This window comes from Thermobia domestica, chromosome 1 (assembly GCF_964235325.1).
Source record: "Thermobia domestica chromosome 1, izTheDome1.hap1.1, whole genome shotgun sequence".
NCBI lineage: Eukaryota > Metazoa > Arthropoda > Insecta > Zygentoma > Lepismatidae > Thermobia > Thermobia domestica.
Window position 1 is genome coordinate 333089267 of NC_137454.1, and position 24403 is coordinate 333113669.

Sequence of the window (24403 nt, forward strand, 5' to 3'; positions counted from 1 at the left end):
GATACAAATTTTCCATGAATCAGGGAAATGAAAATCTCTGTACAATAAAATGTTATTATCTAACTTAAAGAATTTTGACCAGTTTCTGGAATTTCGAGGTAACTCCTCCATTACTTCACCTTCTAGAAAAGAAATAATAGGTAAATATTCAAAATCTTCGCGTTGTAAACGGCGAAGTTCTTCAGGTGATACCTTAAGGATTTCATCTTGAATGACCTGTAAAGAATGAACACGTTTGGTGGGTAGATCTGTAGAAGGAAATAAACGTGAAAGTGTATCTGCACACAAATTGTCGGAGCCTTTCTGGTAACGAATCTCATAATCCAACTGTTGTAATTCAATACTCCACCTTAAAAGACGGGTGTTCCAAGGTTTAGCTTTGTCCAACCAGCTGAGGTTTTTGTGGTCTGTAATGAAAATGACATGATGACCAATTAATAGTTGACGCCATTTTCGAACAGCAAAGATGATCGCCAAACATTCTAACTCGCTCACGCTGTATCGGGATTCTGGTGACGTCAGAGTCCTACTAATAAATTGGATTACTTTTTTCTTATCTCCTACATATTGATAAAGGACTGCGCTAATTCCGAGCCGAGAGGCATCCGATTCAATATAGTAGGGTAAGTCAAGATCTGGATGTGATAAAAGAACATCTTTACATATATCGGATTTAATTTGCTGAAAAGCATTTTCGTGGGCATCCTCCCAACGCCATTTCTTACCTTTTTTTAAGCAGTTCGAAGAGTGGTTTCATTTTCTCTGAAAAATGGGGAACAAAAGAACGAGACCAATTGAAAAGTCCTATAACAGATTGTAAAGATTTTATGTTAGTAGGTCGGGGTAGGTTGCGTACAGCTTCCACACTTTTGGAACCCTTTTTAATGCCTTCAGAGGTAATGAGAAAACCTAAGAAAGGAATAGAGTCCGTACAAAATAAACATTTCTCAATGTTGAGAGTAAGATTAAATTCTCTAAATTTCTGAAAAATTTGTTTTAACAACTGAAGATGTTCTTCGAAAGTGTCAGTAAAACATGCAAGGTCGTTGATGTACCTTAATATTTTAGCGTGTAGTTCGGGTCCTAATACTCTCTGTAACATACTATTCAATACACTACTACCATTTTTATATCCAAAACATGTAACACGATACTGATAATGTTGGCCTTCAAAATTGAATGCGGTGTATTCCTGTGATTTGGGAGTGAGTAACGCTTGATTGTAACTGCTCACTAAATCAAGAGAGCTTAAGAATGGTTTACACCTCACCTTCAGCAACAGGTCCTGTATACCTTCTGATTTAGTTTGTCGTAGTTCGATATATTTATTCGGCAAGCGCAGGTCGACACATACTCTCGGTTTGCCATTTTTCTTAGGTACAACTAAGATGGGGTTGCTGTGGATAGAATTGGAGTGGCAAATTAACCCTAGCTCTAATAATTTATTAATCTCTTCTCGAACATCAGGTAAATACTTATGTGAGATAGCGTACTGTTTTCGAACCAGTGGTTTGTCCGTCTTGACTTCCATTTCATACACAAAATCCTTACAAAGTCCAGGATAGTTGGTAAAAATATCCCTATATTCGGATAAAAGAAAACGTAATTGTTTCTTTTGTTGTGATGTAAGGTTGTGGGTTCGATTCACAGCATCTCGAATTTGTTCATCTGTAGCCTGTTGCCTGACGAATGTGGACGCTGAGATCGAAAAATTTTTGTCGGCAATACCACCTTCTTCGTCATCTGAAATTTCCTCTACTTCGTGCTGGTCAGGTAAAAGGTCGACAAGAGTTTTTAAGTTGTTGTACTCCATAGAAATAGTACCCTGAGATAAATCTATTTTACTACTTAGAGCTGTAAGAGCATCTAATCCTAGAATAAGGTCTTGGTTTAGTGATTCGGTAACATAGACTTTTAAATAAATGGAAATGTTATCAATTTGTACTGTAATTAACGTATAGCCTCTTACTTTTCTTTTCACAGACCCACTAAAATCGACTAGGAAAATGTCATCGGCTGGAGTTAGCTTTGGTGCCGTGACGTCAACACTTATACGTTTCCAAAGAGCCAAAGATAAAAGAGAGAGATCCGAACCTGTATCGCATAAGCATTCTACATCTGTATTACAAACTTTTACTTTAATTTTTGAGGAAATCTGAGTTGACTTAGAATTAACATAGTGGTCTATACTATCGGTGTCCGATTCACAATCACTTCTGGCTAAATTTGGGTCTTTACAGTTACATATGTGCGTATGAGTTACATAAAAATATTTATTTGGGCCTTCCGTAAAATGATTAACATTGGCTGATATTCGACCCCTAGTACAGCCTTTTAGCGGTTTCCCTGAGAATCAGAGTCTCGTTCGTTACGATGATTTGACCTTTTATAATCATGTTCGTTATTCCTATTCTGCTTATCATTATTACGAGCGTAAAATGGTTTATTACCTCTACCTTTCTTATTTCGGTTGTCATTTCTTCGATCTTTGGAATTACCATTACGTGGTTGTGGTCGTTTATTGTAATCGTGGGGGTTACGATTCCGATTTTGCTCGTGGTTAGCGTTCTGATTATGAGAACGTGGTCGTCGATCGTTGTTGTCACGATCATTTGCATGTCCCCTTTTCCAATTAATGTTTCTTTGAGCCTTGGTATTATTAACTTTCTGATTGTAATACCTATTCTGATTATTGTTACCATAACCGAAAGATCTCTGATAATTCTGAGAAGTTTGATTCTGTCTATTATTAGGATTGTTACCCTGCGTATGTTTTTCCTCTCTAGTTTGTTGGAAATACAATGTTTCTAATTTCTGAATGGACGCCAAAAATTCCCTAATATTAGTGCAAGAATGTAAATAAAGTTCCGTACGAAATCTCTGAGGTAACATATGTATAATGTCTGTTAATATTAAATTCTCTGGTAATTGCGGTGTCAGTTCTCTAAGTTTATTAAACTGATCTAAAGCAAAAGCATGTACTGAATCATGAGTCTTAGGATTGAATCGAGTTGCACAAGCTGACAGCCTGTGCTGTATCGTCGCGTCTCCAGCGAAAGATTCGACTAGCGCTTTTTTAACTTCTTCTAAAGTTTTAAATTCCTCATTACGTGTGTAGTACCAGCTTAAGGCTACACCCTACAATACATGAGGTATGGCTTGTACTAAGGCTTTTTCTGACAATTTTGCAACTTCCGCAGCTAATGCTAACTTACGCAAATATGTGTGCACTGACTCATTAGCGGGATCACCTTTAAACTTAGGTAAATACGCAATAATTTTCGGTGTAAGATGGTCTTTTAATTTACTTGTTTCTACTTCCCTATGTCTAGTTTCACGATTATTACGTTTAAAATTTCTATTAGTAATGAGCTTAACATGAGTTTCGTCACTACTGCTAACTTCACTATGTTCGGTGTAAGCTGAATCACTGTTAGGTTGGTATCCAATTCTACCATGGATGTCACTATCGATATTAGGTTCCGATTCCCGTGATTTGTTTTCGATTCTTTCTACTTTTTGGTATACTAACGCCAAATCGTGCCTAATTTCTCCTATATCACGCTGTGCTGTTTTAATTTCAGCGTTGTTTTCGAAAGTCTGTTCATTTTTAACTTTGACGTGATAATCTAACTGTCTAATCTCTTGGTAACACATCTGAAGTGACCCTTCGTTCTTTCGAACCTGTTCTTTCAAATCTACGACTTCGTCGTGTATTTCGTCTAAGTGACTTTCCGTTTCTCTGTGCGCTACGAGACAACGTTCTTTATTAGCGTTACAAATGGTGTGATTAGCCTCTATCTGTCCTTGTGTCAATTCTAACCTTTCGGATATACCCATTAAATGATTTGTGTTTTTGGTTACTTTCATTCCCATTGAATGTACGTCGCGGACTATAAGTTCTATGTTATCTCTGTTCTGCTGAATAGCTGTTGTATTATGTTCAACTCCCCTCTGAACTCTTTCAATATTTTGGTCTACTTTATTCTCTAACGCTTGTATTCTATCAGCTATTTTGGTAGTTCCCTCATCGCATTTTATTTCAACTGCTTCTATTTGTACTTGTAACTTAGCGAGGTTTTCCCTATTCTCATTCTGTGCCTGTTCCTGCCTATCTAATTTTTCTTCCTGCCTGTCTAATTTTTCTCTTATTTCTGCAAAGTTTTCCTTATTCTCATTCAGGGCCTGTTCATTTTTCTTAAAATGTTCTCTATTTTCAGCTTGTATTTGTTCAAGTATCTTAAGTATGTCAACCTGTTGGTAAGCCATAATGAAAATACACTTACTAATCGCAAATAATAAGTGTAAATAGAATTCAAATAAAATACATATACTACGGAACACTGTATGGGTACGAAAGTGCTAAGTTTTGCTATTATTATTTGTATTGGGACAACCTGTAAAAAGAAAATATGATTAATGAAATTTCCTATTCCAATATTATTAATACTTATTCATATGTAACTACTGTCTCCATACACAAATCACTGACGGTCTTGGCTCGTGTCGCTAGTTCGGGCGTCATTAAAATTGCTACCTACCGTTTCCCTTGGGTGCTGACTCACGAAGAACTCCCTAAGAAAACAGCTGATAACAATCCTGGTCCAGGCTCATATTCTGTTGGGCGCAGATTGATAATGTTGAAATGTGAACAGTGATTTGACATGAGCCACGTTGATGCTTTTGAGACTCAGGTTGTGTTATACTTACTTTTGCGTATGCACACACATACATACACGTAACTGGCAAGCCGTCTGCTCGCAGGAATTCACACACACATGAATGAAGACGGTGATATTTATTTAGGTAAATTCCTATTTATTGAGTATAGATATATGTGGGTACGGAACAATATATATATATATATATATATATATATTAACAACACACAAAATTCTCACTTGGCAGAGCTAAATGCTTAAACAGAAGAAATTGCTCTACGGCAATCGAATAAGCAAAATGAAGAATAAATTTTTAACACTGCATGGGAGATGTAAATATGCACACACTCTATATGAACACTATAAATATAGCCCTTGTTTGAATATCACTAGCACTATATATTCACTCTTCGTATTATGCTAAGATTTTCACTATGTGATGATGACGAGGGGAAAAGGGGGGAATACTGCTGATTGAGGTATCTTGATTCCTAAAAGACGTTACATCTCCAGAAGTTATTTGTTATCTTGCTTCCTATCCTGTATATATTAATGTAGCACTAATAAAAAATTCTTTATACTATCCTTCTTTACGATGTCTTGCACTGCCTATTCCTCCGGCAAACTTTTCCACACTCCCGCTACAACGGATTCTCCTTGCTAACTTCTTGCTTCTGCTCGCATTTGGGAATAACCCGTTTCGATACTCAGGGTTGACAATGCACTATTTAAAATAATAAAGAGAATGTTAATGTTTGCCGCATTCATAGACATTGCCAATGTGTCGATTTTATAATAAAGAATACTGGCAACATTTAATTTGATCCCGTGGGAAAGAAGCTTGGAAATAATAGTTGAAAAAGTGTAGCAATCTTAACTAATGAATTCTTCCCATGGTTATAGATTTTTATGCACTGCTGTTATAGGTAAAATTGTTCAGTGGAAAGAAGCGAACGATTGTAACGGTGTGTATGAGTCATCCCACCTACGACTCCTGCAGGATAGGAACGTTTGTTCTCACGGCAGGACGGATGACGTAATGCGAGAGCATGAGAACACGATAAATACGATATCATTCATACACAATATCAACTTCGTATTCAAAAATATTCCCAATGTTAATAAATGTAATTAAGTTAAACGTATATGCAAAACAGTCATGGTGACGAAGACTATAAGTTGGAAACTATTTTACAGAAAGAAAAAAATAAGTTTGCTACGACGAAATACTCTGTTGAGACGATGAGTGTTGCATTGGAAAACAACAACTTCTTTGTTCTATCGTGAGAAGCGATAAGAACGACTGAAGAACACCTGCATACACAGAACGAGTTGAAATTCTCACCAAAAGAGAAATAGCTTTTAGTTGAGTAAAATAGTAATTTCGTTGCATGAATAAAAGTTAAAAAGAAATACACTGGTCGTCCAAAAACATAGTTTTGTGGCCGGGCAGACGGTCACAATACTTTTTTTTTTTTTTGTACATTACAATAATAACACCTATACTGAACAGTGCCGTAACTTATATGTTTTTCTGGGGGAGGCAAGCATGAACATTTGGGCCCCTAGAAAAAGATGTTTTGGGCCCTCCCGCAAAATTCGAAAATAGGCCCTTCTTTCCATCTTTCGCATTCTCTTTGTGCCCCCCCGGGGCCTGTGGGCCCTCCCGCACGTCCACGGACTCCGTTCCATGCATGACAAATTAATTAAGGGGCAATATTAGTAAATCTCAAAATCATGCAAATAAATATTATTTCTACGGCCCCTAATAGTAGATATATTTTACTGAATTGGGCCCACGAATCATTTTTGTTTTATTTACCTTTTGTGTGCTGTTTGCTTTATGTAATGTACCTGTTTGATGCTTCATTTATAATTTCATACTCGTATCGTATATGGAATAAGAAAATTTTGTCATAAAGTGGGCCCTCCTCGAACGACGGAAAGCGTCCCTGGGGGCAGTTGCCCACCTGCCCCCCCCCCACAAGTATCAACCCTTATACTTAATCTTATACACTGGATTGAGCATTTGTATTGTTCAGATATCTCACTATAGACATGCCATACAGTGAAAAGAATAATGGTGCACATCACAATTAATTTGTTTTCTGCACAAACCCGTTACGGAGCTCTTACTATTCTCTAGTGCAGTGGAATGATACTACCAACGATGCCAACTACATATTCAGATTGAAATTGTCTTCTTGTGTGTTTTATGCTAATTTTATCCATTTTTCAAGCGACTTGTGCTTTACAGTGTTTATGCAGTATTGAAATACGATGCCTACATAGTGTATAATGTTAATGAATCTCTAAAACCAGCAATGTATAATCACATTCATTATTATATAGTGTTGTGAGTGATTGATTCCGATTTTTATAAAGTATTTGGAAACCCTTTTCAATATTTTATATTGTTCAGTTGCAAGTGGACGACTAAGTAAGTAAATTTTTGTTGATTTTGCAGAAACAGCTTGAATGAATCCTGAGGAGTAAGCACTTTCAAGAACAAGGTTAAGTTTACACATTTGTTTACGTTACAGCAATCTTTAAGACAAAGTTTGCAACTATGCTACGTTTCAAAATATGGCCGTAGTATAGTCGTAAACTTTGAGTCAAGCATTGATGTATTTTGGCTGTTACATCAGTTTTCGCCATTTTTCTCCGTTTTAAATGAAATGTGCCACACAGTTATTTTGGTACTTGCTTCGTGTATTTTATTTTTTTCAAACGATACTTGTTTACAAAATCTCTGAAGAAAGAAACAACTGTTCTGGCTCAAGTAGCTGTTGTTGTGATAATAATATTAATGTTATTCATGTCGTTAATAATGTAACTAAACATGAAACCGAAAGAAGGGATGTTGGTAAGAAAAGTCGCTTTCGATTCTTAATTATAGTACATTTTGTTTGGATCAAATATTAAAACACAAGTCATGTCTCATATTTTTTCTCTTTTGAAACAGAAAATAATTTCAAATATGAAGAAATATCAAATACTCAAAAAGAAACAAGATGAATTTGGAATATAAACATAATACTGGATTATATTTTTATTATTAAGGACTGAGATGCAGACGTGTTTATTTGAGAGTACAAAGTGTTTGTTTATATTTAGTAACAACTTATCCACAGAATGCTAAAATTTAATACTTTCCTTTGTACATATGTAGGATCATTTGTGCACAGATTTGAGAAGTTGATTGTTTGATTGCACATGTAGATCCTGAATTCTGAGTAAAATTTTAATTTGATCATCAAAGTTCACTACAATTGGATTTTCTTTTATCCAGTCATCCAACTCGGCAATATAATGCAGTTAGAAATTATTACGGTTAGTTCTACAGTCTGCCAGCTTCTTATATATCACTAGAAGTTTATACTATTTTTATGAACTACTAACATGTCTGATAACATCAGTTGGTTATGGCCATTGGGACGGTTATATAAAATAATGTCTCCAAGGTATCGAAAGTTCCTCTCTGTAATTATATGTACTTGTTTACTTTATTCTGATATATATGTTTCTGTACTAAGAGCTCAAATAACTCTCCTTGTCACCTGAAAGTCGCATGTGTGTATATATTAAGCTTCCGTATCTCTATAGTTTTATTTTCTAAACTTTGTAATTTTCACGAATACTACCTCTCACATCCACTGTCTTTCGATGTTCTTACGTGTATGCTTGAGTGAGATTTACCTTTATAGGTATAAAATTTAGAATTGTAATAATAATAATAATAATAATAATAATAATAATAATAATAATAATAATAATAAACTTGCCTTGTAATCTAATTTGTTGATTGGTTTACAGTTTAGTATCCCATTCAGCACTGAAGCTAGATGAGACGTGGATGTATAGCCTGACGTAGGAGCTCACACCGGAAATCAAACCGAGATCTCCCTCGTGGTGTTGAAACATGAATCATTGAAACATGAGTCAAAGAAATCAATTCACGTTTACAAAATGACTTCATTCCAAAGTAATGAAAGTTTGTGTCTAGGTTAAGTGTTTGAGGACCACATTATAAAACTGATTAATATAAACTTTTATTTAAAAATTAATACTTTAATATACTCAAGAGAAGTTACTCCCTTGGCACATTTACAAATAATTCCGTACAGAATGGGTAATTCACCTGAAAACTGTAAACCATACAAACGTCTATCAAGTGAAAACACACTAACCTGTGCTAGGTGGGTACTACAGATAAGGTACGTATATTTCTATTCAGGATAGGCTATAGATGGCTGGATCACAGGGTAGTGCCGCAGTGCATCCGCATTGAGCAGGCGCATTACTGACGCTGGGTATGCGTGTAAACTCAAATTTCCTTAGAAACTACAATCATACTCATGTTTGAACTTAACTAGTGTTCATTCTGCCTCCCACATTACCAGACAAATTGAACCATAACTTCACTACTAGAAACTAATGTAATGCCTTCATGACATTTCTTATACCTAACACAGTCTTTAGAAATTCGCTAGTTGCGCTCAGAAATACGGAATGAAAAACTTACAATGGGAATACTATTAATCACTATGTGTTGATTGCTATTTATTGCCTGATGGTTCTCTTAATTTTCGGTATGTGCGAATTAGTGAAGTATTTCTGTATTGTCTGATTGCATTCACAAGAACAAAAGTAGGACATTTCCATAAATTTAGATAGGCTGGTTAAATGGTCTAAATTTGAAGAATTTTGTACAGGGTTAAGCCGAAAAGGGAAATACTTGCATCATTATGTTTTGTCAATTTACATATTACCAAGTGTTCCTGATCCAATTTATCCTCTTTGATGAGGTCTTATTACCTTATATGGTTATGTGGACTTGCAGGTTTGTCCATTCCCTATAGGATATAAGTACATTCGTGTTACCCTTCTTAAATTTTGGGATGAGTACATGAGCCACTCTTTAAATTTGGGAATCGACAAGAAGCAATAACTGGTAAATATTCTCTAGGATAATAATATACAGTATACAATATACAGTTTGGATGGTCCATCTCGTTTCCTTTTATGGGTATAAATTTGCCAAAAATTTAAATTTCGTAGGTTTTAGACCTAATTTATCTGCTCTGATAAGGCTTTATTACATTATATGACTAAATTAATGTGTATGGAGGTCCATTTCCTTTCAAAGACATTGGTACATTGATGTTCAGCTCTTAAAGTTTGGGTGGAGTACCTAAGCCCACGCTTTAAATTTGGAAAATATCAAAAAGAAACAATAATTGTTAAATGTTCTCTAGAAGCTTAGTATATAACATTGTAAATTCAGGTGGATCAACTTGTGCCCTTTCAGGGTTATAAAATTGCCGAATGTTTTAATGTCGGTGGTTTTATCCTCCCTTTGCTTAGGGTTTATCACGATATGTCGTTATGTATCTGAGTATTAATGTCCATATTTTTGAATAAGATATGGGTACATTAACGCACAATTGTATATTTAAGAGAGGAGTAGCTAAGATCATCTCTTAAATTTAGGAATTGTCAAAAACAATAGTTGGTAAATGTTCCCTAGGGCCCAAATATATATCACGGGTAGTCCATCTAGTTCCCTTTTCATGTTAAAAATTTCAAATTTGGCAGTTTTTACCTCCTCTTTGGTAAATACTTATCATCTTCTATGGTTATAGGTATGAATGTAGGAGTCCATTCTTTTATAAAACGAGAGCTCATCCGTGGCTAAGCGGTTAGCGTAGGCGACCCGGGCGTGGGAGACCCGGGTTCGATTCCCGGCGGGAGCTCATGTGGTTCGGATTCCACGTTAATCAGTAGGTCCACGTCTCATATAGCCTCGCTGCTGAAAGGGACGCTAAACTAAAATCAACTCAACTCAACTCTTTTATAAAACGGGTACGTTGATGTCTTTTTCTAATTTTTGGGTAAGAAGCACTCCTTAAATTTGGGAATTACCAAAACATAAAATTTCGCAAATGTTCTCTAGGACTCACTGTAAATTGAAGTTTTCCTATTTGTTCCTTTTGTGGTTGTCAAATATTAGTACCTATTATCACGTGGTCGGTTATTGACCTAATTTATGTACTTCGATTAGCGTTTATGATTGTATGATTTAATACAGGTGTCAGTTCTCTTTTCATATAACGTGTGTACTTTGATGCACTATTCTTAACATTTAAGAAGTGTACATAGAACCAGTTTTTAAATTTGGGATTGTAAAAGAGAATTGGTAAATGGTCCTTGGAGCTCATATACATAACTTGTAAATTTGGGTAATTTTGCTTTTCTCTTCTACTGGTAAACAATTACCAAAAAATCTGAATTTGGAGGATATTGATATGACTTATTTTCTTATATGAGGCTTTACTACTACACAGAATTATACCGTTAGGTGTAAAGTCAATTATGTCTTTATATATAGGACTTAGGTACATTAATGTACTCTTCTTAAGATTTGGGAACGATACACAAATTAAGTTTGAGAATTGGAAAAAGATATGCTTATAAATGTTCTCTAGGACTTCTCTAAATTTGCTTACTCCCCCTTTATGGGAGCAACCTACCAAAAATATATTGTTAAAAGTAACACTTGATATTTAACGGAAATTTTAATTTTTGCGGGAAATAATTGAATTAGTATGAGATGCAAAGTTTGAATGGTGTGCTTAACGTTCAGTAATGTAGGTTGTAACATTACAAATACAAGGTATTATTGTACGACATTGAACATGAATACCGGGAGAATCCATCTTTAAATTTGGAATTGTCAAAAATTCGCCTTCATTGAACACCTTCCTGAGGTAAGAAGTTAAGTTTTGATTAGCATATATAATAGAACCAGAACTATATAAGAACCATATATGTCAGCACAACCAGGGCCTTCGTTTAACATTTCGTCTCTGTGGAAAGGTGTCCGTGTCTGTGCGTCTAATAAATTTACAATGATTCCAGGTCCACTTCCCGAAGCAATTGATTTTAATCGATAACAGCTGTTGACACTAAGATAAAGAGTAGAATCGATATCATTAACTATTTGAACTTATATCGTACTATATCCTTTTCACGGTATTTAAACAATGAACTGAAGGTCATTTGAGCTAGGAAATTCATCTTAATGATTTCTTCGAGCATCCGGAGAATTTACTGGTATATAAGCTCGCCGGTGATCGAAAGCATATTCGAAAACTAATTATGCGTAGAATCCTTGACACAAGGTCTAGAATCTCAAAGTAAACACCTCCTGTACTTAAGTTCAGTATTCCAGCATTACACTTTAGTGCTCAGGATTACACTGACCTAATCAACTGGAAAGAACCCAAAGTAACCGAGCCACCAATGACGTGACATTTGTTCGAGGAGGATCTACAGAAATATGTAACGGAAGATTAATCTATCTTCCTGTCTGTTTTCCATTTGCCATGTCATACCCAAGCAATCGAGAAGTGCGTTAAAACTGTTATCGAAGCTTCGTCTGAAGTGTGTAACCGTCGTGTGAAGGATGATTTAGCTCGAGATGGATTTATCAGAGTAAACGTTTTTGGATAGGTCAATTATGCCCACATTCGAAACAAAATCTGAATATAAACCAAAGAGTTAAAGAGATAATTTCCAAAGGTAGAGTGAATGGGCGGAACTCTACATGCAGCCAGCTCCTCGTGGTGAGTTCTGGGAACCAGCAAAAAGCTGCATATCAAAAATAAATTCAATGCAAACTTGTTAAATTTACGTAATGTATCTTAATATTATGTTCAATATATTTTTAGATATTAGTGTGAAACCTCATTTTAAAACTTGTTGGAGGTAACGAAGACAAAGAAAAATTTTTTTTAAATCATCTAAATTATACTAGTCACGCACAAGGCTTGATGTCTAGCAGATAGTTCTTGAAAGTCAGTGTCTTCAATGAATTTTGAGATTTACCGTATATATTCCAAAATTTTAAGGTTCCAGCAGGCAATAAGATAAAGCACGAAAATTATTTTAATATCATGGGTGTTATGGTAGTGAACACAACTCTTCCTTAAGCTAGTGTGGAGTGATTTGGCGGATTTTAGAAGTTTTATAATATTTTAAGTGAAATTTCGAAATTTACCATAAAAACTGCAAAATTTCAGGTCCTTGCGGAGAATGAAGATGCAAATTATTTTTAAAATCATGAACAGTGTAGTTAATCTAGTCATTATTCAACTTTAGTCACCTAGTTCGATTTCATTGGGCAGCTTTAAAAAAAATTTAATATTTTCAAAAAATATCAAATTTTGATAAAAATTGCAAAATTTTAAGGCCTTTACGGGGAATGTAGATGAAGTTAAAAAATTATGAAAAGAATCACGAATGTTATACTAGTCAATACACAACTTTTGACTCCTAGTGCTATTTTGTTGGACAACCTTTGATAATCGACCCCCCCATTTCGCTCCACCCTAATGCAGAGGCCATGTAATTCTGTAACTTTCTATTTGAGTGGTCAGTAGCATTTAAATTAGCCTCTTTGTTAGGTCACCTCTTCTTTTGCTTGTTACATTTTTAAGTATTTTATTTATTTATTTATTTTCATATTGTCAACACAATAGCCCAATTACACTGCTGAGAATTTCATAATTACATATTCATAACGGCATTTCTAAATGTCTTAGGCGACAAATCATATTTATCCAATTTATTGTTACTTGCACACATTCTATTATACAAAGCTGTTGTTCTCCAGGTTGCTTATTTCATAATATATTAGTTTTTACAGTAATAGAATCTAATGTTTTTATGGGCTTTTAATGAAAGAACATGAAAATTCAATGAAGAAACTAAGTCAGGACAATCTGAAATATTTTGAGTCTTGCTTGCTTGAGTGTTGCTTGAGTCTTCGTCACGAATGAGAACATTTCAGGATTTAGTCTGCATCACTTATGTTGCATATTCACTGTTAAATTAACACCAGTTGCACTTGCCCTTGGCCATACACTATTACGTGCTTATCTTCAAAGCAGTATTATAAACTTACAGAAAGTCTTTAGTAAATATTCACCTATATAAAATGACCCCATCAGAACTATATCGTCGTTGTCTGCTGGGTGGCAGCCAAGAGTTCCCAATCGACATGTGTTGCACTAGAGCAGTCTCTCCTGTGCTCGTGCTCTCACTAGTAAGAAGATTGAAACAAGATAATTGAACATGAGTTCTACTCAGTAAAAGTTATATTGAACAATTGGAGGATGTCGTCGCACACTAATATGAGATGAAGTGATACTGCTCGCTAGCTTACCGGGCACTATCATCTCACACTTTCAAATTTAGCACGTAGTGGCCGTAACTGTCCAGTTTTTGAAAATGTATTGTTCCACAAAGTATAGGGTACATTCTTGTATAAATTCCTGAACACTCAGATGTCTCACAACATGTAGAAAAGCTTAATAATATTACTGAGTTTTCGGGGAATAACAATGTATTCTGTGGCCCTATTCTCGCATTCGAAATTGCACTAATTAACCCTTTAACTGGTTATTACGTAGTACTACGTCAAGGCATATATGCAGTGGAAATGGCTACGACGTAGTACTACGTCTTGACTGAAACATCACTAATGTTCAGTGGCAATGACGAAGGTCTCTCCTGAAAACTTTTATTCTTACATTTAAATCGAAAACAAATGAATAGATGGCTCTGAATGAGCAAACGACATTGAATTTTGGAATAATAAATAGCACATTGTTGCTCGTAAGAAAAACATTGCTGCTGTTATAAAAGAAGCAGAAACTGTATTTCAAAACAGTAGCAAACGTCTTGATGAGGCGGGGACGTCTTTGTAACGTTTGTTTTCTTTATTGTTGAGTGCTATTGTTGTTTGTGTGAAACATACATCATTATTTCATAGTTCTACAGTTCTTGTGGCTACGACGTATTACTACGTCTGCCACCTGAGAGTGCACATTTCCAGAAACTGTGCCAGTTAAAGGGTTAATGTTCTCTGATTCTTTTCGCTTTGGATTTCACGTCAGGTGGTCTCTATTGTTCGTAACATTTTAGTTGCTTTGCTCGTTCTATGTTTTCTGTTCTTTATTTTAGCGTTTTCACTACCTACTTTAGATTCTTACTAACTTCGTTGTGTTATTTTGATATTAAGGCTTCAATCAGTTAATCCCTTATGATACTAAGTTTCTAATATCTTTGTAAAGATCATTCTTGAATAAACTAAACTACACTGTTAGAACTAACGCCAGACTACACAATCTAACACTGTCGCTTTCAATTTACCGCTCATTCTCCAATCAACACTTCAGCATATTTTTCCAGTGTATTTACTTTAAGATGTGAATCATTGAATATTTACTCTTTTCTAATAAAATATTCAATTTGGCTTACTTAATAATTAAATAGTATAAATGTTCCCGAAGTAGGATGACTTTATGAGTAACTTGAATGTTTTGTCACTAGTGAACAATAAGATATTCCTGGGCTTTATCAAAGATGAATATATTCATTAATCACTTAACAACACTCGGATTGGCGTGAACTTACAGTGTCAAAGTATTTCGTAAACTTAACTAAATCTTCCTCTTTATCTAAACTTTCGTTTAAACTTACTCGTCAATAGTTCAATTATAAAAACTATAAAACTAAAGAACAAACCAAAGATAACTAGCCAAAACGCACCAAATAAATCAGAAATCCCAAACACTCGAAATCCATAGTTGGAGTTCTTCTGTGCTACATTTGCTGAAATCGAATGTATAACATTCTGGTGCCATTTGTGAATGAGACCAGTGGAATCACAAGCCTCAATTATCTCTTCAAACACGTCAACAAATAAAGAACCTCTTCGCATTTTATAAAAACCTTGATAATAAGCAAATGATTCTGAAACTATATGCATCAAGGAATTTCCGGTAGAGTCAGAAATGCATCCATTTGCATCATGTATTCTGAGTCAGCTTTACTCCAAAAGAAACCATAGTTCTTCGTTTGGGTTACCTTTTCATAACCTTCCATCAGAGTATCGACTCCTACATAATTATCATATATGCCCATGATAACTGGGTTTGAAGAGTGTTGAAAGTATCGACGATGTTCGTGTAATCCACCAACCATGATGCCAGACTTCACCATTTGTTGCAAAGTGTCAATTGGAGGATACTTCTTAGGAGATGTCAAAAATCCAAAAAAGCAGCCTGGTAACAGCTAAAGAGAACAAAAGCTGGAAAAGCCCAAGCTAAGAATACGGTTCTTATTTTTAAAATGTTTTCAGGTTCCTTAACTGAGATTCCCAGCAAAACACATAGATTTTGTAAGAAAATCAGCAATACAGATTTCTTCCTACGCAAAGCAATTATTCTTGTGATATACGCGGCAAAAGTAAAAAGTATAAATGCAATCAAAGTTGCTGCCCAAGTCTCAGGTTGAAATGGAAAGTAGACATTTAACCACTTAGGATATGAACCAGATATTGGAACAACAAAAGATCCGTAAATTAAATTTCTAGCAAATATTGGTTCAAATACTTTAAAGTTAGATTCAATTGTAGACATAAAAGTTATATCACCTTCAAATAATCCATTTAGAACATCGATCAATGTACCACGTGAAGTACCATTAGGAAGATTTTGTACGTATTCTTTCAGGTTATTTGCGTATTTCAGTAGTAAGGAGAAATTTAATTTAGTAGAAAATGTCTCCGTAAGTTTTCCGCTCATACCTCTCAAGTCAAATTGTCCGTCGGAATGTGTTTCGAAGATTTGATAAGGTGGCATATTGAAACTAGTAAGTGCCAGGGGACATGCATGGAGGTTTCTAACCTTCTCTGGGAATAGGTTGGCACTCATTTCATATTTATGAAAATTTGACGCATATATGAGGTTCCGTTTTACATTTGCACTGACCTTTCAATAAACGGAAAGTACTAGGGATGCGCACGAGTCGAGTCGAGTCGAGATTTAAGCCTGTCTCGACTCGACTCGAGAAAATGTTGTCTCGACTCGTGTCTCGACTTGAAAATATGTTTCTGTCTCGACTCGACATGTTCTGTCTCGACTCGACTCGAATTCGAGTCGAGAAGTCTCGAAATTCGAGTCGAGACAAAATATACGAGTTAAAATATAAGCACACATCAGCCAGAACATTATGACTATCTACCTAATTGTCAGTATGTCCACCTTTGGCACGGATAACAAAGGCGAGTCGTCTTGGCATGCACGCAATGATCCTTGGTAGGTCGCTGGGGAGAGCTGGACCAGATGTGCACACACAGGTCACTTAATTACCGTAAATTCCAGGGAGGGGATGATCCGCTCTAACGTCACGTTCAATCACATCCCAGATGCGTTTGATTTGGTTCAGATCCGGCGAGTTGGAGAGCCAGCACATGACTTGGAACTCGCCCCTATGTTCCTCGAATCACTCCATTACTCCTGGCCTTGTGACATGGTGCATTATCTTGTCAAAAAATTCCACTACCGTTGAGAAACATGGTCGTCATGAAGGGTTGTACGTAGTCTGCAAGCAGTATGCGATACACCTCGGCGTCATGGTGCCTTGCTCAAGCTCCACTAGATACATGGATACTCACGTGAATGTTCCCCAGAGCTTAATTAAGCCGCCGCCAGGTTGTCTCCGTCCCGCAGTACAGGTGTCAAGGAGTTATTCCCTTGCAACACGATGGATTCGTACCCTCCCATCGTCATGATGAAGAAGGTATCAGGATTCATCAGACAATGCAGCGCTCTACCACTGCGTCAAGGTCCAGTAGCGATGGTCACGTGTTCATTTCAGTCGTAGTTGCCGATGTCGTTTTGTGAACATTCGCACATGGATGAGTCGTCGGTTGCGGAGGCCCATCGTTGGGAGTGTTCGGTGCACTGTGTTCAGACACACTTGTACTTTGCCCAGCATTAAAGTCTTATGTTTGTTCCGCCACAGTTCGCTGCCTGTCCTGTTTTACCAGTCTGCTCAGCCTACGACGTCCGACATCAGTAAAAAGGTGGAGGGAGCCCAATGATATTTGATAGTACTTCTTTACCTGTAAAAATTTTAACGGCCCGGTAAGTTTGTGTAGGGTAATTAACAAGCACAGAGCAGTACACACCACACGTTTAGGAAAACTTTGATAAATAAAGCATTTCTACAGTCCATACAGGATATTTTGGTGCTTAAGAATGGTACTCTGATTTGAGAAGAGTTTCTTTAAGTTAACTGTCATGAAATAACAGACCAACTTTTCAGTCCGGAGTGACCATAACTTCAAACCGATTTTCTCTAACGCAGCTAAGTCTTGCTTTAATCATGAGAGACCAGGACATGTTTTCTTACATCATACTCCCTCAACATCTTAAAGACAATTTCATTAATCAGAAAGCTGTCTGGCATAAAGTCCTGAACATGGAATGGTCTATAAAGAGACTCTCCATCAAAAAGGCTAATTCTGTTACTTATAGGATTGAGTTGGTTGAATATAAGAAAATTCCTCTCACCAGAGAAGTGAAGTGCCTTCAGCAGAATTTTCGTTTGAGGTTAAGTTTCTACAAAAACAGTCGTCAAGTTCTCGCACCGAAAATTGAGTCCAGTCAGTATTCTTTAAGTTCGCACTCACGTTTCAAATAAGGCTCTTACTCTAAAATCCCTACGACTTGCTCCATTACTATAGAAACCAGGTATTGCTAGCAATCTTAAATAAACGTGGAAATGTCAATATCCATAAACAGACACTGTCTTCCGTGAAAATGTTAGTTGTTCCCTGCTAAGAAACAGGATGAATTGATTTAAATCACGATTTAAATCAAGATTTAAATCACTTGATTGTTCTTTTAAAAAATTCGTTGATTTAAATCGAATTACGAAATAAATTAATTTAAAGTGAAAATAAGTAAAATCCCGTTTTTGCTCTGTTATTTTGATTATGAAAGTTAATAATCATAATACAATGAGACTCAAATGTACAGTATAGTATGAAAACAAGTGTCATGCAGAGGATGATTAGGGAAAATCCCGTTTTGAACAGGTAACGGAGCAATCCTGCTTTATTCTTTTCGTAACATTGGGTCTGGGTTTTAAAATCGTTAACTATTCCAACGGAGAAATAACCACCGACATTTAAAACGAAAACTCTTTTTTTGTGCGTATCTGTTTGTTTGTTCCCAGATAATAGGACGTATTTAGAGGGGTCCTATCCCCTCTCCAATTTTTTTTTTAATTTTATAACTTTAAGCGAAATTTATGTATTTCATGCCGCAAGCTAGTTCTGAGTTTTTAAAAATTGAACCCCTGCCAAATATCAGCAGCTATTGAAAAAGAGTGTCATTTTGATAAATGTTGCTGTACTTTTTCCTTAATGCTTAACCTTTTAAATTATATCACCTAGTTTTAGGTGATAGGGTAGAATCTTCATTATTCGATTAAAAAAAATAGATACAATTAAAGATTTAGGTGTGATATTTGATAAAAAATTAACCTTTGCGCATCATGTGGCAAATATTACCAAAGATGCATATAGAAATCTTGGGTTACTTATCAGAACGTCCAAAGAATTTATAAATGGTAACACTTTAAAATTGCTTTATTTTTCTTACGTAAGATCAAAAATTGAAAATAAATCTTTAAGTTTTACGTCCCACGGTTATGCCGGTTAGGCTAAAGGAGACGGTGATAATGAGAGATGAGTGAAATGGTGGAATGAAGAAAGTGGGAGGAAACGGGAGAACCCCGAGAAAACCCACGAGCACGGTGTTTGTCCACCACAAAGTTCACTTGGCGGGGGCTGGGATCGAACCCGGGACCCCAAGCACCAGACGTGAACGCTCTACCACTGAGCCACCGCGCCCCCCACATCAAAAATTGAATATGCCTCACTTTTTTGGAACACTTCTGTGAAAGTACGTAGCCAAAAAGTAGAGCAAATACAAAGCAAATTCATGCGTTTTCTCACGTACAAGAGGACAGGACTTTACCCAAAATACGAACCGTATGATAATTTACTTGATAACTTTACACTTCAGAAACTTGAACAAAGACGGACGTTAAACGATCTCCTTTTTTAACACAGACTTTTGCACTACAAAATAGACTGTATAGACATAACTACAAAAATAATGATACAGGTTCCATCCATCAAAACACGCAAGGAAAATAGTGGCCTATTCTACTGCAGAAAGGCACGTACAAATGCACTGAATATGTCACCTACATGGAGAATTTGTGCTACGTACAATAAAATCATTAAAGATTACGAAGATGTAGACATATTTCATTGTTCAGAAAAATCATTCAAGAAACTAGTATTGAGTGTTTTGTAAAAAAAAAAAAAAAAAAAAAAAAAAAAAAAAAAAAAAAAGATAAAATGTATTATTTTAATTTAGTATTATGTGTTCAAGCATCAGGTTCATTATATATATATTGGTATTCAAGTTTTATGTTATACTGTAACATTATGTATTTAAGTTCATATGTAGACACTGTAACTGGGCAGTAATGCCAGTTGTGTTAATAAATAAATAAATAAATAAATAGATAAATAAATAAAAAGTACCAATAAGGCTTTTTACTTCGTTTTCTTTAAGACTGGAGGCATTTTAGAACAGGTTACATATGCTTTCACGCCTTTCTGCGTTGAGACATAGTGTGTGATATCATAAATTTAAAAAGATATTTTTTGTTATGCGTATTATTATTATTATTATTATTATTATTATTATTATTATTATTATTATTATTATTATTATTTGGCGGGTTACATTTTCATTCAGAAAACTGAAATTTTGGACACTCGTTCAGTGCACCCCTTAATAATTTTCAGATATTTTCAGACCTCTGCGTGGAAACAGCGAGGTCCAGAGGGCAAAAATGTTTAAAAAAGAAAGGATATTTTTAACAAAAATAGCTTTTTTCGTGATGTTCACGCCTCAGATGCAGACATATGAATGGTACCGTTTGAAAGGCTGTTCCATTCTGAAGAAAATGATGTACATACTATGCTCCTTAGGATAAATAGGGATGTCTCAGGAAACTGTTACCTGAGATCCTGTTTTATACGGAAATCTGGGGTATTTGGGGAATATTGTTTTTCGCGGGCTTACTTTTGCACCTACAAGATTGAAATTTTGCACATTTATTCAGTGCACTCCTCAGTATTTTTCAGATTTCTTTTAGATCACTGCCTTAAAACAGGGGGAGGGATCCACAGAGGTAAATATTAAGAAAAAAGGATATTTCTAACAGAAAATTCCTTTTTTCTTGATTTACCCGCCCCAGATACATGATGGAGACATGTGAAGGGTACCGTTTGAAAGTTTGTTTTATTCTGAAGAGAATAATGCACAAATCATGATCCTAGGATAAATAGGGATGTCTGATGAAATTTTTATATTACATCTGGGTCATCTGGGGCATTGTGGGAATGTTCTTAGATCATTGTTAAATAGTTTCCTCACCCTTAGTACACAAGATAGAAGCTTGAAATTTTGTACACATATTTAGTACACCCCTTAGTATTTCCCAGTTGATTTTGGGATCTGTGCATTAACACAGGAGAGTCCAGAGGGGATCAAATTTTTTTTAAAAATAAAAAAATCCGATACTCTCAAATTTTCCCGCTTGAGGGACACGATAGGGAAATGTGAATGTTACCGTTTGAAAAACTGTTCTATTCTAAAGAGAGTGATGTATGTACCATGATCCTAGGATAAATAGGGATGATGCTGTAGCTGCTTGACTAAAAGTCAATAATTTACCTTTAAAAAGAGCCATAATTTAAAAGAGTTAAAAAAAACATTGTTTGGGATTGATATAGGTTAAGATTAGGGATAATTCAAAATTCAACCCCAATTCTTCCACTTAAATGGCGTAATTAGCATTTAATACTAATTCCTAATGCTTTTTCTTCAGTTCGCGACTTGTATTATACGAGGAGAAAGATTTGATTTAAATCAAAAAATGTTTAAAAAGTTATTTACACATGATTTAAATAAAAAAAATCGATTTAAATAAAAAAAATCAACAAAAATGATTTTTTAAAAAAATCATGATTTTCCTCCACCCTGCTAAGAAATAACATAAGAGTAATCTATTTCTCTATCTGGGGATTGATTTACCTAGGCTTAACAAGAAACAAATCGAACTGACTCAAAATAGTTCTTAATTCCAGTCATACACTCAGAAATAACTTATTTCAACAGATATACTGCCTGCTTCAAAGCTTGTCATAGAGAATACTGCTCCAACTTGAGACTATATATCTGATATATAACAGAGAATCCATCTTTCTCGCAGCAAAACCTTTAAGTCAGGGTTGCTACACTTGAGACAATCAATGATGCCAAGCACGGGTCTGAATTACGATAGATTTTTTTTTAAATTATGTCAGATTATTTACTTATCTTTCCACACTAATTTTAAAGACCAGTCACCACTTACTTTCATTAAGAGGAGCTAACTGTATTCATGTACTTGTATTAAAGAACTAACATGACTCTTACACAAACGATAAAAATGAATTAGTAAATGACACAACATATGTATACATTCAATTTTAGTTTAAAGATATTTGAATGTGACTTAAATTTATATTTGTAAGTTTTTAGTTTATATCTGTATCAAACACCCAGTTTATGATGGATCTACTGCATAAAGTAGGATCCCAAAAAAGGTCATTGGAATTTGTACCATTCTTCAGTCGAACCAGGAACTGAAACATAAAGACTGACATTTTCTTTTTAAAGATACTTTATTAAGCTGAGTATTGTGAAAATTTATGTTAGTACCTAGGTAGAACTACTAACATTATACAAGCGCAATTCCACAACTTTATGTACACATTACCAAATATTGAACCCTCACCAAATATTGTTAGCGTACGGGTCTTTGTTGCGGGAGACCCAGGTTTGATTTCCGGTGGGAACTCCTGTGGTTCTGATCCCACATTAATTTGTAAGTTCACGTCTCATATGGCCTCGATGCTAAAACGTATACTAAACTCAAATCGAATACTAAATACAAGTATTTAAAGAAAAATGATGACGCACCAAGATGATGTAAATTTGGCTATCTAATTCATCTTGTGTTTTCAGTTATTTTCCAATAGTATTTTTTCGAGACATCCTTTCAGAAGACAGTGATGCAAATTTCGTAACTGCGAATTCCTGTCCGAAGTCATAAAATTTTCCGATTAGACGCAAAATTTCCCACCCAATAAGATAGATACCGTAAATTTACAATATCTTGCAATAAATAAGTTTGAAAATTATCGCTTTAGAGTTGCTATGACTTACAGTTGAATTCATTCTCGGTGTATGAAAAGCATTATATATAATTATGCATGATAAGATCACAAACAAAATTTAAAAATATTAGGTGCACTTTCTTTTAACAAACATTATATTTTCTTTTATGGTGTGAAAGGGGATATTAAGTTCGGCAAGAAGAAAAAAAAATATTGGCCTTAACACGATTCTTGAGTTGCTGTGCACCACATGTTCCTTGCCACAGAAAAGATGCAGTACATTTTGCAATTCCTTTACATTAGCTTGATGTTTCAAGTCTTTTGTGTGTTTCTAAAGTTCACTTTTACCACAAAAGAGCTCAATGTTAATAGGCCTTACATAGATTTGGTTCGATTTTCAACACGGACTGCAACTACACGTTAAATTGTAGATCCGATCCCTTTGTTAAACCTCGCTTATTACCGCTCATCTTAATAATATATATAAGTTCACCGAGAAGCAAATGTTGCATTTCTCCCTTTCATCCTAGCACGAAACAAAACTAAACACAGCTGTAACACGAAGGAGCTACTTCGAAAAGAAGTAAGCTATATTTATGTGGAAAACAACTTCATAGAGATGTGCACCAAATGATAGAAGTATGAAGTATTGTTGCCACGCGGTACCACGCGGAAAACTTGGTCTATTATAATATTTGCCTCCCTCTGTTCACTCTTTTGTATCATGTGTATCGGATGGTTTTGATATTTATTCTGATCATTAAAACATAGCAATGATGCCTGTGTGCGGGGAAAATAACCAAAAGCACCAGATAACTGTCTTTCCATTTGTTTTGGAAACAACAAACCCATTTCACGTGTGCGAGAGAAAATGAGCAAAGAGAGATCAGGTGTTTAGTCACGGTCAGTTCGCAGCAGGAGTCCATGGTTAAACATTTGGCTAGCTATCTTTTCATATTGATGTGAAAACATACTCGCAAAACCTTACAAACACAAAAGACTGCACTTCAAAGAAAATTTTAAGACACAGATAGTTCAGTTTTATCTTAGCATCTTTCTTCAGCAAAAGAGTCGGTTCACTGTATTCGAATAAGGGGAGGGTTGAAAGGGTGAATTTATATTTTATAGTGAAGTAACATTGTAAGTAACATAAACAATACATACCGCTTCCGACACTGTACTGAAGCATTTCTTTCAACGGTATATCATTAGATCTATCCTGACCCTCATCCCACCTCAAGTTGTAAAATAAAAAGGGACAGAAATATCCAAGATAACTGCGTACTTGAGTTTCAGTTCACAATAATAAAACTAGTCGGCAAGTAAACAGTCTTTTGTAAGCTAAAGAAAACGGTGATGTTGAGAATGAATGAAATGGTGGAATGAAGTAAGTGGAAGGGAACTAAAGAACCACAAGAAAGTCCACACACACGGTGTTTCTATGCCACAAAGCCCACTTGGTACCAGCTGGGATCGAATCTGAGTCTTCACACACCAAGGGTGAATGCTGTGCCACTGAGTCACAGCGGCCTCGGGGCTAGATCGAGTCGCCTTTGCCTTTATAGTTTCTTAGTAT